Source organism: Heteronotia binoei, chromosome 2, assembly GCF_032191835.1.
Source record: "Heteronotia binoei isolate CCM8104 ecotype False Entrance Well chromosome 2, APGP_CSIRO_Hbin_v1, whole genome shotgun sequence".
Classification (NCBI taxonomy): Eukaryota; Metazoa; Chordata; class Lepidosauria; order Squamata; family Gekkonidae; genus Heteronotia; species Heteronotia binoei.
In genome coordinates this window covers 178,434,838-178,448,279 of record NC_083224.1, presented here as the reverse complement: position 1 = coordinate 178,448,279, position 13,442 = coordinate 178,434,838, and positions in this window count along the sequence as shown.

The window sequence follows — 13,442 nt, the reverse complement described above, 5'->3', positions numbered from 1 at the left end:
TGCATATATTCCAGCAAGCAACGTTTCTGGCCATAATAATTTTTTTTAAATGTCAGCTTTGTGATTGAGTAATCTATAACTGCAGAATAACAAATTTTTGAAACCTTAGTTGCATTGTTTTAAATAACCTGATTCCTACAAGTCTCTTTTCTTAGAATTCAAATGTAGTCAGTCGGTATAAAAGAGAAAACATGCATATTTATATAATGTACTGGTTTAGACCCTCAATTCTCATAGATAACTATTGAAGGTCAGTTTATAAATAAAAGTATGTTTGATGGCTTTGTTAGAACCAAAACATCCTTCTTTGCCAACAGTGCAAACTTCTTTTTCCCTCTGGTCTCTCTCTCTCTCTCTTTTACAAGAAGTCCCTGCTTTTCCCTTTTGGTTTAGGAAAATTATAGACATTGTAGTAAACAGATATCGTGTCTACATACTGCTTCCAGTGGAATGCATTCCGAAGCAATTTCACTCCTGTTAAAATGGCGCAATAATGTTCCGAACATTTGCATTTTCCACTGGAATTTTCGTTGCATTTTCCGCTTTATTTAAATGAACAAAAAAGGAGGAGAAATAAATGATTTCTGCAAATACTGCAAAATTCTGAAAAACTGTTAAATTGCACAGTTGGCCTTCATGCTTGAAATATTATGAGAAACTTGTTCTCTTCTGACTCATTTGTCCTTCCTGCTATGCCATAAAAGTTTACAAATATAAACTGGTTGTAACACAAATCCAAAGATTCACAGCAGTAACCTAAGAAATCTTTATATTTTTTTTTTACACCTTTCTATATGCTTTCCATTGAGTTTGTTTAAATTTCCTACAGGATTTAATGGGTGCTTCCTGATGGATAAAATGCAGTAAACAGCAAAACATTAAAAATAAGTGGCTTTTACATTAGGAAAGCCTAACACGGAATATATGATGGTTGCAAATAAGTCTGAGGGCCACAGTCTTGTGGATTGCTATTTGGGCCAGTTGAAATATGTGGGACTTCTTATTAAAACATGCATAGGTGGTTGCTGATATCTAGCATTAGGAATGTACACCAACAATACATGATTGCAAAATGAGGCTATTTAGTATTTGATTTTTGGTGGGAAATAATAAAGACTGAAAGATGGGGTGGGCAGGAATTCAAAACTCTGCCCTGAGCTTTAAAAAAAGGGGGGAATGAAAGTTGTAACAATATTACTGTTGTTGGTGTCCTTGTGCACACCATTTTGCTAATTCTTATCTAACCAATCCTGGATTATAGCATATCATTTTTAAAAACTTCTTTCAACAGCTAAAAGTCTTTGCATTTGCCCGTTACCCACACCAAGTTTTAAAGAAATGGCCTATGCAGTTAAGATGGCATCAAATTACAGCACATAGATTCCCCCCTCCCATTATTCTCTCCATAAGAGACTACTCATTCAGTATGTCCCTCTTCCCGCCCACCTAAATAGGATAGCTGGAAACACACCAAAAGAAAATGTTGCATCTATTTATTAAAGTCATGTCTCCCGGTGAGGTACAAGGCCAGGGACAGAGAAGCCAAACACTTGACCTCAAAGGTCTTACGAGTTACACCGCTGCATCCCTCAGCACAGCACCGTTGTTTAGAGGGACAGAAGTTCCAGTTTCATCTCAGTTTCTCATCTATCGGTTAACAGCCGGTCAGCAACAGTACCCCCCCCAAAAAACCTCTCTCATTTGGGCTGCTGCATTTCATGACAATGAATTGAATGCGGCCAAGAGTTTACTAGGTCTGTTGTCAAGAATGCTTCTAGCTCTGTTCAGTCCAGCACTCTCTTAGTCCACACGTGGAAGGGCTTTTTGTGCGGTGCATAAGGAGAGATCCCCAAGTCTACTTTTTGTGCAGGCAGCCCAGTATGGAATCTTGCTGGCTGCGGGCAGAAAGCCTGAGCGATCTCATGCAGATAGGAGAGTCACACTATTGCTCTGTCTCCAAAGGCACAAATACAGACACTGATGCGGGTGCCATGCAGGCAATGTACCTCTGACTTCAGCAGTGTACAGGTCTTGGCTTTCGCACTCAGATACAATCTGTGTGCTTACTCCCTGCACCTTCCATGCACAAAACGACTACTCCTGTGCATTTTGGGGTGTGCGAGCATCTCTCGAGGGGAGTGTTATTAGGCAGAAGGCAGTTTCATTAATTTCAGAGAAATATTTTTTTTCTGAGTCATTTGATGTAAACGACAAAGATGTATTGTAGCCTCTTATCAGCATGTCTTTTAGGAGCCTGAGGCCCAAATAACGGATTGTTTTCATTTGTACAGATAGCAATCATGTTATCAAAATTCTGCAATAATCTAAGGATAAACATTGAAAAGTGACAGAAAAAAATTAAATTGAAAACAAGTTATTTTTCTTCCACATCTCCACATCACGTCAAATGCCGTTAGTCGTTCAACAGGTCATTCATACAGATTAGTAATTCAACAACAACAAAAATTGCATAATTACATTCTTTTCCATGTGAAAATTGCTTTCCGCTTTCAATACAACAGGGGAAATGATGAGATTGGCTCCTAGCATGCGACCAATTGGACCGAGCGATACCTTTTGTTTCTCCGGCGCGTACGATAGCCCACCGGGGAGCCCCCCTTGTCTTGCCTGCTCAGTACAAGGTTGGGAGCTTCACCTATTTCCAGGACACAGGCCGGAAGTTTGTCCGAAAATTCAGAGGCCTTACCAGAATGTCTTCCTTGCATTACTCAGAAATCCTCTATTTTTTTTCCATTGTGCCTGGGCAGGGTCCCCTAGTCCCTAGCTCGCCAAACCTGTGAAGGAAAATACTGGCATATGAGATCTGAAAGGAGTGTCCCCCTGGTCTTCTCCTTGGCACTCTCGGGAGTCCATGCCGCTGTATTCCCTTGCCCAGTCTAACCAATGTGCAGACTACTGTACAACTGCATTGTCCTGAACAGGTAGTCTGAACACTGGGCCGACGGAACAGGATCAGGTTAAGATTCTACATTAATCCTCCTTTTAATCTTTGCAAGAAGGGGGGGGGAAGGAAGAGAGAGAAAGAGAGAGAGAGAAAGAAAAAACCTCCCTTCCCGCGTTTCAGGCTCTGCTCTTTTTTTCCCCCCCTTCAAGTTCTTGCAGCCTTCCTTCACAAAATGCAAACCGGAGTGCAGTGGATTCCGAGCCTTGACGTGGCACATTTGCAGTAGACGGTGGATCTGGCAATGAATTTAGGACTAGGGGAAGGGGGGAGGGCTGGGCCCGAACATCCATATATGGGATGATGTCACCCTAGGGAGGTTTGGGTATGCACTGTGCCGCTGGTGAGACCGCTGGAATTGCCTTCTCTCAGACATGGGTCTGTGTATAAAATGGTACCAGATGTTTTAGTGTAATGTTAAGCAGTCATTTCATCTTGAGGCCAGGTTTTTTTTTCTCCTCCCCCCCCCCCCCCTTCTTCTTCAACTGGGCAGGAAGTGGGCCCCACTATGGAAAAGCTGTAAAAACTCAAGACATGCAGCTCTGCTGCAGTGTGTTCGGTTCAGAGAGAATTAATGTAAATCTGCAAAACAAAGCTGAACCAAAATTCTCTTCGATGAAACATTGACTAAAGGAGGGAACAATGCAAAGTATTCCTCCCCACCAGCACCAGCACCTCTATTTTAGTTTGGGATTTCTTTCCTTTTTTCCTCCCTCCCTATTTATTGGCCTTTTGGACTCAGGAGAGGGTTTCTTTTTTTTTTTTTTGTCTTGGAGCAGGCAACTTGTAAGTAAGGCTCGCTTTTGGACTCGCACAGTAATTACAGCCACTTCCTGAATGTGAAGCCCCTATGAAAACTCTGCAGAAATGTTCTTTGTCAGAGGCTCCCCTTAAGTAATTAGTTCCACATGCGCTCTTCCTATTTTCCTTCAGCTATTTGGGCTGGCTTGAGACGTTCCTGGAGCTTAAATCTAGCTTTAAACTTTTCACTCTGGGCGTTTTGCTGTGAAACTGTTTCTGGGGCTGTAATGAAACGTTTCTGGTGCTATGGGGCCACTGGCATCATTTGTTTTGTTTTTTAAAAAAAGCCACTGTAGGCCTCCTGGTCCCATTTTACTTCTCTTGGTGCTTTCTGGAGTGATCCTGGTAATTCTGATGAACTGGAGCATGGATTTGAAAATATTCCCTTCCTTTCTCTTTCCTATTCTTCCCCGCCCCCACTGGCATCAACCCTTTCTCTCTTTGGGGAAGGCTCTGAAAAATCCAGTGTTGTTTTTTTTTTTTGTCCTGTTTGGGGCCAAGACAAAGTACAATGAATAATCTTTTAAATCAAAGGTGTTTTTAAAAACAAAAACAAAATCCTGCAAGGTTCCCCAATTTTTTTTTATGTTACAAGAAATCCACTTGCACAGAATGTCATCTGCTATAACAAAGATATGAACTCCTGGAGCTCTCGCTCGCATCGTTCATTGGTATTTGGTTGGAACACTAGAAGGAAATCCAGACGTTCGAGCTTTTGCTGAGCCAAGGAGCTTGTTTTCTATCACACCTTACTCTGTTTCATGACTGCTGAGCGCCTGGGGTACAGTGGGCTGGTGAGATGGCTTTGTCTGGATACATATCGGCTATTGCACGATTGGGTCACTTCTTGGGTCATTTTGGCCAAGGAGTGCCTGTTTAGGGATAGCAACTTCCTAAGTAGGGCTGCCAATCCCCAGGTGGGGGAAGGGGATCCCCCGGTTTGGAGGCCCTCCCCCTGCTTCAGGGTCATCAGAAAGCAGGGGGGGGGAGGAAATGTCTGCTGGGCACTCAATTACTCTATGGAGAACGATTCCCATAGGGTATAATGGAGAATTGATCCATGGATATCTGGGGCTCTTTGAGGTAGAGGCACCAAATTTTCACCATAGCATCTGGTGACGCTCCTCAAAATAATCCCCAAGTTTCAAAAGGATTGGACCAGAGGGTCCAATTCTATGAGCCCCCGAAGAAGGTGCCCCTATCCTTCATTATTCCCAATGGAGGGAAGGTATTTAAAAGGTGTGCAGTCCCTTTAAATGTGATGCCCAGAACTCCCGTTGGTTTGGCAGGGTCGATCTCTGCGATGTGGCCCGTCATTCCGCTCGGGGTTGCCATGGCGGCGGCCGCTTCTGCCTCTCTGGGCTGCGTGCCTTCTTCGTCTCTGGCCAGGTCGGCAAGCTATTCCTCTCCCCCTTCCTCTCCAAGGGAGGAGCCTCAGCCAATGGAGAAGATAGAGGCTTTGCTCTGTAGCTCCTGTGCAATTGAACAAGCCTGGCAAAGCAAGCTGTTATGCAGAAGGAAGCAAGAGAGAGGGAGAAGAAAGCAGGTGGCAGCCAGTTGCTCAAGGGGCTGATAAGAGTCTTCTGGAAGCCTGATTCAGCCCCCGGGCCACATGTTTGATACCCCCGATCTAGAAGGTTAGTTAATGCATTTACAGTTTTTTCAATAGAGTCAGGGTCCCTGGTTCCTTTCACTTAGTAGTAGTTCCTGCCACTCCAGGAACTAAGCACTGCCTCACAGTGACTGGGAAGAGGGGAGCAAGGTGCTCTGCCTAGTACAACATCAGGGCTGTATGTTTCTGGGGGGCAGCTTCTCAACAAGGGAAAGGGGCTATTAGGGGCTCCCAGACCCAAGTTCCAACTTGGTTGATAGGACTTGCTGGGTACGTCCTTGCTGGAAAGAGAGAAAGTCACACCAAAGATTCCTTCTTCAGTTTATTATATCCCAAGTAGATATCAAGTAAAATAGACAATTGCAAATAAAGAAATCCCCAATGTATGCACCCACACAAATAAGGAATATATTCTGGCTACAGCATCAAGGCCCGTGGCGCTGATCAGCAGCCTCACACATAGGTTTAACCAGACGTTTTGATGCACTTAACATATAGGTCTTCCGTGGAGGTTTGTTGTTGTTCAGTCGCACAGTCAAGTCTGACTCTTTGCGGCCCCATGGACAAAGTAACACAGGCCAAACTAGAACTGACCTGATGCACCAACCCAAATCCCTCCCATTCTTTCTATCTTTGGGGGGCAGGAAACACTCAGGAACTCAAGGAAGCTAGGTTCTGCTACCCTGTCTGTTTAGTCTCTGATAGTGGCACTACTATCTCCTGGAAAGGAAAGTATAAACATCCTTTAAGGCAAAAGGCATGTACAGGGTTATCTGTTATCAGGAAGGCCACAGCATCCACAGAGTTAGGCAGCCTCCTGAGAATCAGAACCAGAGATTCAACTACAGATGTTAATTTCTGTAGTAAAGTATCACAGTATGTTGTCGAAGGCTTTCACGGCCGGAGTCCATTGGTTGTTGTAGATTTTCCGGGCTGTGTGGCCATGGTCTTGGCATTGTGAGACCTGACGTTCTGCCGACAACTGTGACTGGTATCCTCAGAGGTGTAACCCAGAAAACTGAAGTTCTCTGGGTCAAATTGAGAAGAAGTTGGTAGGCAGGTAATTTTTATCTACTCAGGCAGGTGGGGTAGGGCTGAGTCATTATCTTGTGGGAGCTTCCTGGGCTGTGACATGCTAATGGAGGAGCTTAGCTGAGGGGGTTCTTTTGTATATGGATTGGCTGTTGAAATTCTAATCTTATCTGTTGGGCTGTTGTAAGTTGTAGGGCATTTTGTGTTTTTCAGGACTGGAAGCCATGCCCTATCATAGGTATCATAGCTTTAGCAGGCTCAATCCAGCTCCAATTTTGCAACAGTTTCCCCTCTCCCATATTCTCTCCCACAACCGCCTGCTCCCTTTTCTTCCTCCTGAATCACCCGCTTCACCATCCCTATGCCCATTTTAGGGATGCCAGCCTCAAGGTGAGGCCTGGGGATCCCCCGGAATTACAGCTCACCTCCAGCCTAGAGCAATCAGTTCCCCTGCAGAAAATGGATGCTTTGGAGGGTGGGCTGTATGGCCACTGAGGTCCTTGTCCTCCTCAGGCTCCAGCCCCAGATCTCCAGGAATTCTCAAACCTTAAACTGGCAACTCTACCCCCCTCCCCTCCCAATGGCTGGGGGGACGTGGCAACCCTAACCCATTTCCAAGTATTTCTAGCATTCTCTGCCCATCACTAAGGCACAGGGCTTTTTTTTGTAGCAGGAATTCCTTTGCATATTAGGCCACACATCCCAATGTAGCTAATCCTCCTGGAGCTTACAGCAGGCCCTCTACTAAGAGCCCTGTAAGCTCTTGGAGGATTGGCTACATCAGGGGTGTGTGGCCTAATATGCAAAAAAGTTCCTGCTACAAAAAAAGCCCTGCTAAGGCACATCATGGTGGGGCAATTGCCCTCACTATTCTGGCTATGCGCCTTACCAAGGGAGATGCGAGAGCACTAGTTCCCTGACTGGGCCTGCTCTAGGCTGCTGTTCAGAGCGCCCGATGCCTTCCCCAGAAGGTTGTTCTTGGCAGAGCCTGCAAGTATGTGAAAGGTTTTCCCAATTAAACGCTGACAAACCTACACACTGCTTTCATTATATCAACTGCCTCCCATGTAATTTATTCTACAAGGCTTTGCCATAATGGCCCGGCAGTATTTCATTCTGTGTGGCTAATGAAACGGGTCCAGTCACAGGAATCGCTGGAGGATGCTTTTTTAAGTGCACATTTCCACATGTCTAGATGACGGCTTTCTCCGAGAGAGATCTGAAAACGTGTGAAGAAGGGACTCACCACCTGGCGCAGTGCCTACGTCTTCGCAAGCCCAGGGGGTGGGCGCATGATATGTGGGCACAGGACTGCTCAGGAAAACCTGACAATTCAGTTGATCCAGAATGTATTGTTAAGCGTTGAATTAAGTGTGGTGTCGTGGAGCTAGGACTGGGGAGACCTCGGTTCAAGTTTCCAAATAGCTGTGAAGCTGAGGGAGTGACCATGAGCCATTCCTTCATTCTCTCTCTCTCTCATTCTCTCTCTCTCCCATTTTCTCTCTCTTCCTCCCTCTCTTTCTCCCTCCCTCTCTCTTTCTCTCTCTCTCTCACACACACACGCATACTTGTCCTTGCAAGTTCATTGGGCAGATGAAATACAGCAGAGGAGAGCAGGCTTCCCTGAAGAAAAGGGATCAAAATGAAATAATTCTGTAGCTATTGAGGTTGCCAGCTCTGGGTTGGGAAATACCTGGAGATTTTGGGCGTGGGTGGGGCCTGGGGAGGGGAGGGACCTCAGCAGGGTATAAGGCCAAAGAGCCCACCCTCCAAGGCTGCCATTTTCTCCAGGGGAACTGATCTTGGTCATCTGAAGGTCAATCGTAATAGCAGGAGATCTCCAGCTGCCATTTGGAGGTTGGAGAGCCTTGTTGTAGCTATCCCTGTCCAGAAGAAGAGGAGGAGGAGCCATGTCATACTTATTATTAAAACCAACCGAAATATCACAATGGATTGGGCAACTTTTTTGAGTTCTCCAGAACTCTTCTTCAGGCTAGATGTCATGAAGCGTTCTGGTGACCTACAAAGTTTGTATAGCATAGTCCTTTACTTAAAAGCATCGTATGGCTTTTGATTTTGTTGACAATCGACATAAGCTATCTTTTTACTTTAAAATAAATAACAGTGCACATGATTAACCAGTGGAACGTAGTGTAGCTAGATCCAAGAGGGCAGCCGTGTTGGTCTGAAGCAGTTGAACAAAGCAGGAGTCAAGTTGCACCTTTAAGACTAACCCAAGTTTTATTCAGAATGTAAGCTTTCGTGTGCTCTCTAAGCACACTTCATCAGACGAGGGGATCAGGAATTGTGGGCTGAAATGCATGCAGCTTGTTGTAAGAGGGCAAACTGGCTGTGATCACGTGGTGAAACAGTGTGGCTTGGCCATTTGGTCTGGATAGCCATAAAAGGTAATAAAGTTTCCTGCCAATTGGTGTTTCTGCAAATCTAGGTAGATCACAAAAGGACATGTATTTCCTAGTTGTAGTCCACCTAAATTACTTATCAACATCAATCTATGCATTATAAACATCATTCTAGTCTGCCATTAGAAAACAAGAATCCATAAAATGAAAATGGGTTAAGTATATGTAATGAGATAAATAACCAATATCCCTTATTTGAGTATGTCGATATAAAACATTATTCTGATACACTATTATAAAAGAGAAATACATTGGACTTCTGGTTTCGGCAACCTGACCTAAGGAGCGACTCAGACCGGCTTGTCCAGAGCCACTCCTTAATTGTGCAGTCGAGGGGTCTCTCCCTTTGGGAGACCTGACTCTGGGACCCAGGAAGGGTCTCGGAAGGTGGACAGCTCGAGCTGAGGGTTGGGACTGACAGTGGTGGCTGTCTCCTGAGCCCGGCTCGCTGTGAGCCTCACTGCTCCAATCGCCTCGCTGCTCCGATCGCCATTTTTTGATCCTGCTTCAGTTGGTGAGGGCGGTCTTCTACCAGTTTCCGGCGGAACCAGACCTTTTGTCAGCTCAGGGAGGTCATGTCCTCCATCACAACGTGCCCCATCTGAAGCTGACAGCGTGGCTCATCGACCCTGTGGGTTCTCTAGTAGAGTCCAGCACGTCTTCCTGAATAGCAGGAAGCTTTCCACCCGAGCCTCCTATGATAGGAAGTGGCAGAAGTTCCTTCAGTTCCTCGTTGATCCTTCAGTTCCTCCCCAGAGGGTGGGATTGTCGGTAATTTTTGAGTTTTTGCTATCCCTAGTAGATGCTGGCCTTGTTTTTTCCTCCATTCAGGTCTATCCCGCAGCAATATCTGTGTTCCATGAACCAGTGGAGGGACATTCTGTTTTTGCTCACCCTCATTCTAAGAGATTTTTGAAGGGTCTGCTTAGGCTTCATCCCCCATCTAGATCGCCCCCGCAGTTGTGGGATTTGACTCTGGTGCTGGACAGACTGACTCGTCGTCCCTTTGAACAGATGGCCACGTGTTCGTTACAGCTTCTTTCATGGAAGACTGCATTTTTGGTAGCCATCACATCAGCACGTCGTGCAGGAGAGCTCACAGCGATGCGCTGTGACTACCCGTATCTTGTTTTTCAGGAAGCTGGTGTTTCATTAGCTCCTGATATTTCTTTTCGCCCCAAGGTGGTTTCTCAGTTCCACCTCAACTTAGAAGTCTGGTTGCCCACTTTTCACCCTACGCCTTCCTCGGATGAGGAACGTAGGTTGCATGCTTTAGATGTAAAGCGTGCTTTATTGTTTTATTTAAGTCGTTCCAAAAGCTTTCACAAGGACAAGCAGCTTTTTGTTTCATATGCTGCCCCTAAATTAGGTTCCAGGATTTTGTCTCAGAGACTGTCGAAGTGGCTCACTGAGACTATTAAATTGTGTTATTTGTTGGCTAAGAAGCCATTACCTGGGCCTATTCGAGGCCACTCTACAAGAGCAATGGCGATGTCAGTGGTGTTCCTGAAAGGCGTGTCCCTGATGGATGTTTGCAAGGCTGCCACCTGGTCCTCTCCGCATGCCTTTATGAAGGACTACGCGCTGGACATGCATGCTCAACAGAGGACTCGTTTGGGAACTGCGGTGCTTTAAGCTGTTTCTTCTGGTTGACCGTCTTCCTGCCTCCAGGTATGTCTTGCTTGCTAATCTCCCATGAGTGTGAAGCACAGAGACCACGAAGAAGATAGACAGGTTGCTTACCTGTAACTGTAGATCTTCGAGTGGTCATCTGTGCATTCACACTACCCGCCCTCCTTCCCCACTGCTGATGGTCTCCCTCCAGTAGGGGCTTCCAGCGGTCAGGAAGGAACTGGCGGGATCCCCACGCTGGCACCGGTGAGCACGCGCAATGGGACGCCTGCGCATGCCCATGGGCGCCGAGCGTGGAAAAATCCCGGGCTTTTCGGGTACCGATTCAGGGATCGGCGCAGGCGTTCTATCCCCATGAGTGTGAATACACAGATGACCACTCAAAGATCTACAGTTACAGGTAAAAAACCTGTCTTTTATTTTGGGACCATCTGGATTGCTTTATTTTTGTTTATCTTTCTTTTTTCTGGGCTATTTTTAATTTCTGATTTTACCTGTGGATTATACAAATGAGGCATCCAGCCCTGGGTTACAATTTATAGCTTGGAGCAGCTGGATGAACTTGTTAGGACTTGGACCCCATTGAACTATTTGCTTTGAAAAAAACATCACAGTGAATTGTCTCTGTTTCAGTGAGTTGAACTGTTTTGGCTAGGTGACACTAAAGATTGTTGTGGTAAAAAGGCTTTGTTTAATATGAGTCTTATCGCTGTTTGGGGTTTGTCAAATTGTTGACAGAAGCAAGAAGGCTGTTTGTTTTGAAACAAACTATTAACTTTGTATAATATTGATACTGTCTGATAGATACTAGTTCAACTAATATAAATAGGAACATTGTGTTCCAAAACAGACTACTGAAAAGGCAGTGTATAAAATTTGTGGCTGTGAGTGCAAATATACTAACAAGGATGGAAAATAAAGCTGCTACTGGCTTAAAAGAGATAATTTAAAAAAAAAGATAATTGAGAAGGTAAACCACCAATCCCCTCACCCAGCTCTTTGTCTGGTCTAGGGAAGTTTACAACCATGCAGGGGGACATGAAAGAGATGCAAAACTCTCTACTAACTGCCATAGCACAGCTGACTGATAAAGTTGACGACATAGGAGAGCAGATGGCAGAAATCAAACAAGAGTTTCAAGAGAACAGAAAACAGACAGCAGAGACCAATAAAGCTTTAAAGGTCCTAGATGCACAGGTGACTGACAACACACAAAAGGTGGAACAGCTGGAAAAAGAACAGAAAGTATATGATAGTAGACTCCTACAGCTGGAGATAGATAGAGCAGCTTACATGCTGAGGTTCCAAAATGTACCGGAAGAAAAAACTGAAGATTTACAGAAAATATTAAGTGAAGCCTTGACAAAAATCTTACAGGTGCCACATGAAAAGATGGAAGAAGAGTTTGATCAAGTTAAGCGAGTACCATCAAGTTTCACGAGACGGAATAAATTGCCCAGCGAAATCCATTTGAGGCTCACAAGAAAGAAGACCAGAGAAAATATTTTGAAGCAAGCAAAAGATAAACCAGTGACGATAGCAGGAAATATGGTGAAAATTTTGAGAGAGGTGCCATGACCAGTCAGACAAAAGAGAAGAGAATATCAAGCCTTGACAAACCTTTTGAGAGAAAGAGAAATACCTTATACATAGCTAATGCCAGAAGGCCTACTCTTTACCTATGAAGAGAACAGATATCGGATAAACTCTATCTTCCAAAGCTCAAAACTTTCTGGAGAGAGCGGAGAAAAAAGAGGGGAAGAAAAAGAAGGCGGACGAAGAGGAAGAAGAAGGCTAAGATGAAGCGGATCCAAACAAACCATGGAAATATCCAACAAGATTGCAGACTAAAAAAGATAAAAAAAAGTTAGTGATAAGAAAAATCCATAATGGCATCAATAATCTCTATTAATGTGAATGGACTTAATTCTCCTATATAAAAAGGAGGAAGATCTTTAGATGTCTAACAAAACTGGAGATGGATATAATTTGTTTACAAGAAACTCATATTTTGGTTAAAGACCAACATTTTTTGAAAAATAAGAAACTTGGCAATTTGTTTATAGCAACAGATACAAATAAAAAGAAAGGGGGATTGGCATACGTTAAGGACAAATTTAATCCACAACTACAGTATTTCAGAAGATGGAGGAATCTTATTAGTGGAAGTTATGGTGAACAATAAAAAAATCTTATTGGCAAACATTTATGCCCTGAATGATGACCAAGAAAAATTTTCAAAGATTTACACCTTAGGTTGTCAAATTTGGATTATGCAGAATACTGTTTATTAGGAGACTTCAATGCAGTTTCTGACAGACAATTGGATTAAAAAAACACATAAACATACTAAAGTCAAAGGTCTCCAACTACCAACAAGTTTTTGGAAGCTTGTAGAAGAATTGGAGCTAGTTGATGGAGAACAAGATACCCAGATTCGAAAGACTTTACATATTACTCTGCCAGCCACCAAACGTGGTCAAGAATTGATATGTGTTGGCTCTCTACAAACCTGGTTAAAGATCTAGCTGAGACAGAAATTCAAACAAGAGTCATATCAGATCACAGTCCAGTAATGATAAAACTAAAAGGTACACAATTGAGAAGAACTTGGAGGTTAAATACTTCTGTTTTAAAAGATAAAGACTTTCTTAAAGAAGATGAAGAAGATATTGGATTTATATCCCGCTCTCCACTCCGAAGAGTCTCAGAGCAGCTCACAATCTCCTTTACCTTCCTCCCCCACAACAGACACCCTGTGAGGTGGGTGGGGCTGGAGAGGGCTCTCACAGCAGCTGCCCTTTCAAGGACAACCTCTGCCAGGGCTATGGCTGACCCAAGGCCATGCTAGCAGGTGCAAGCGGAGGAGTGGGGAATCAAACCCGGTCCTCTCAGATAAGAGTCCGCACACTTAACCACTACACTAAACTGGCTCTCCAGTTTGAAATGGAATCTTTCTTTAAACAGAATATAACTCAAG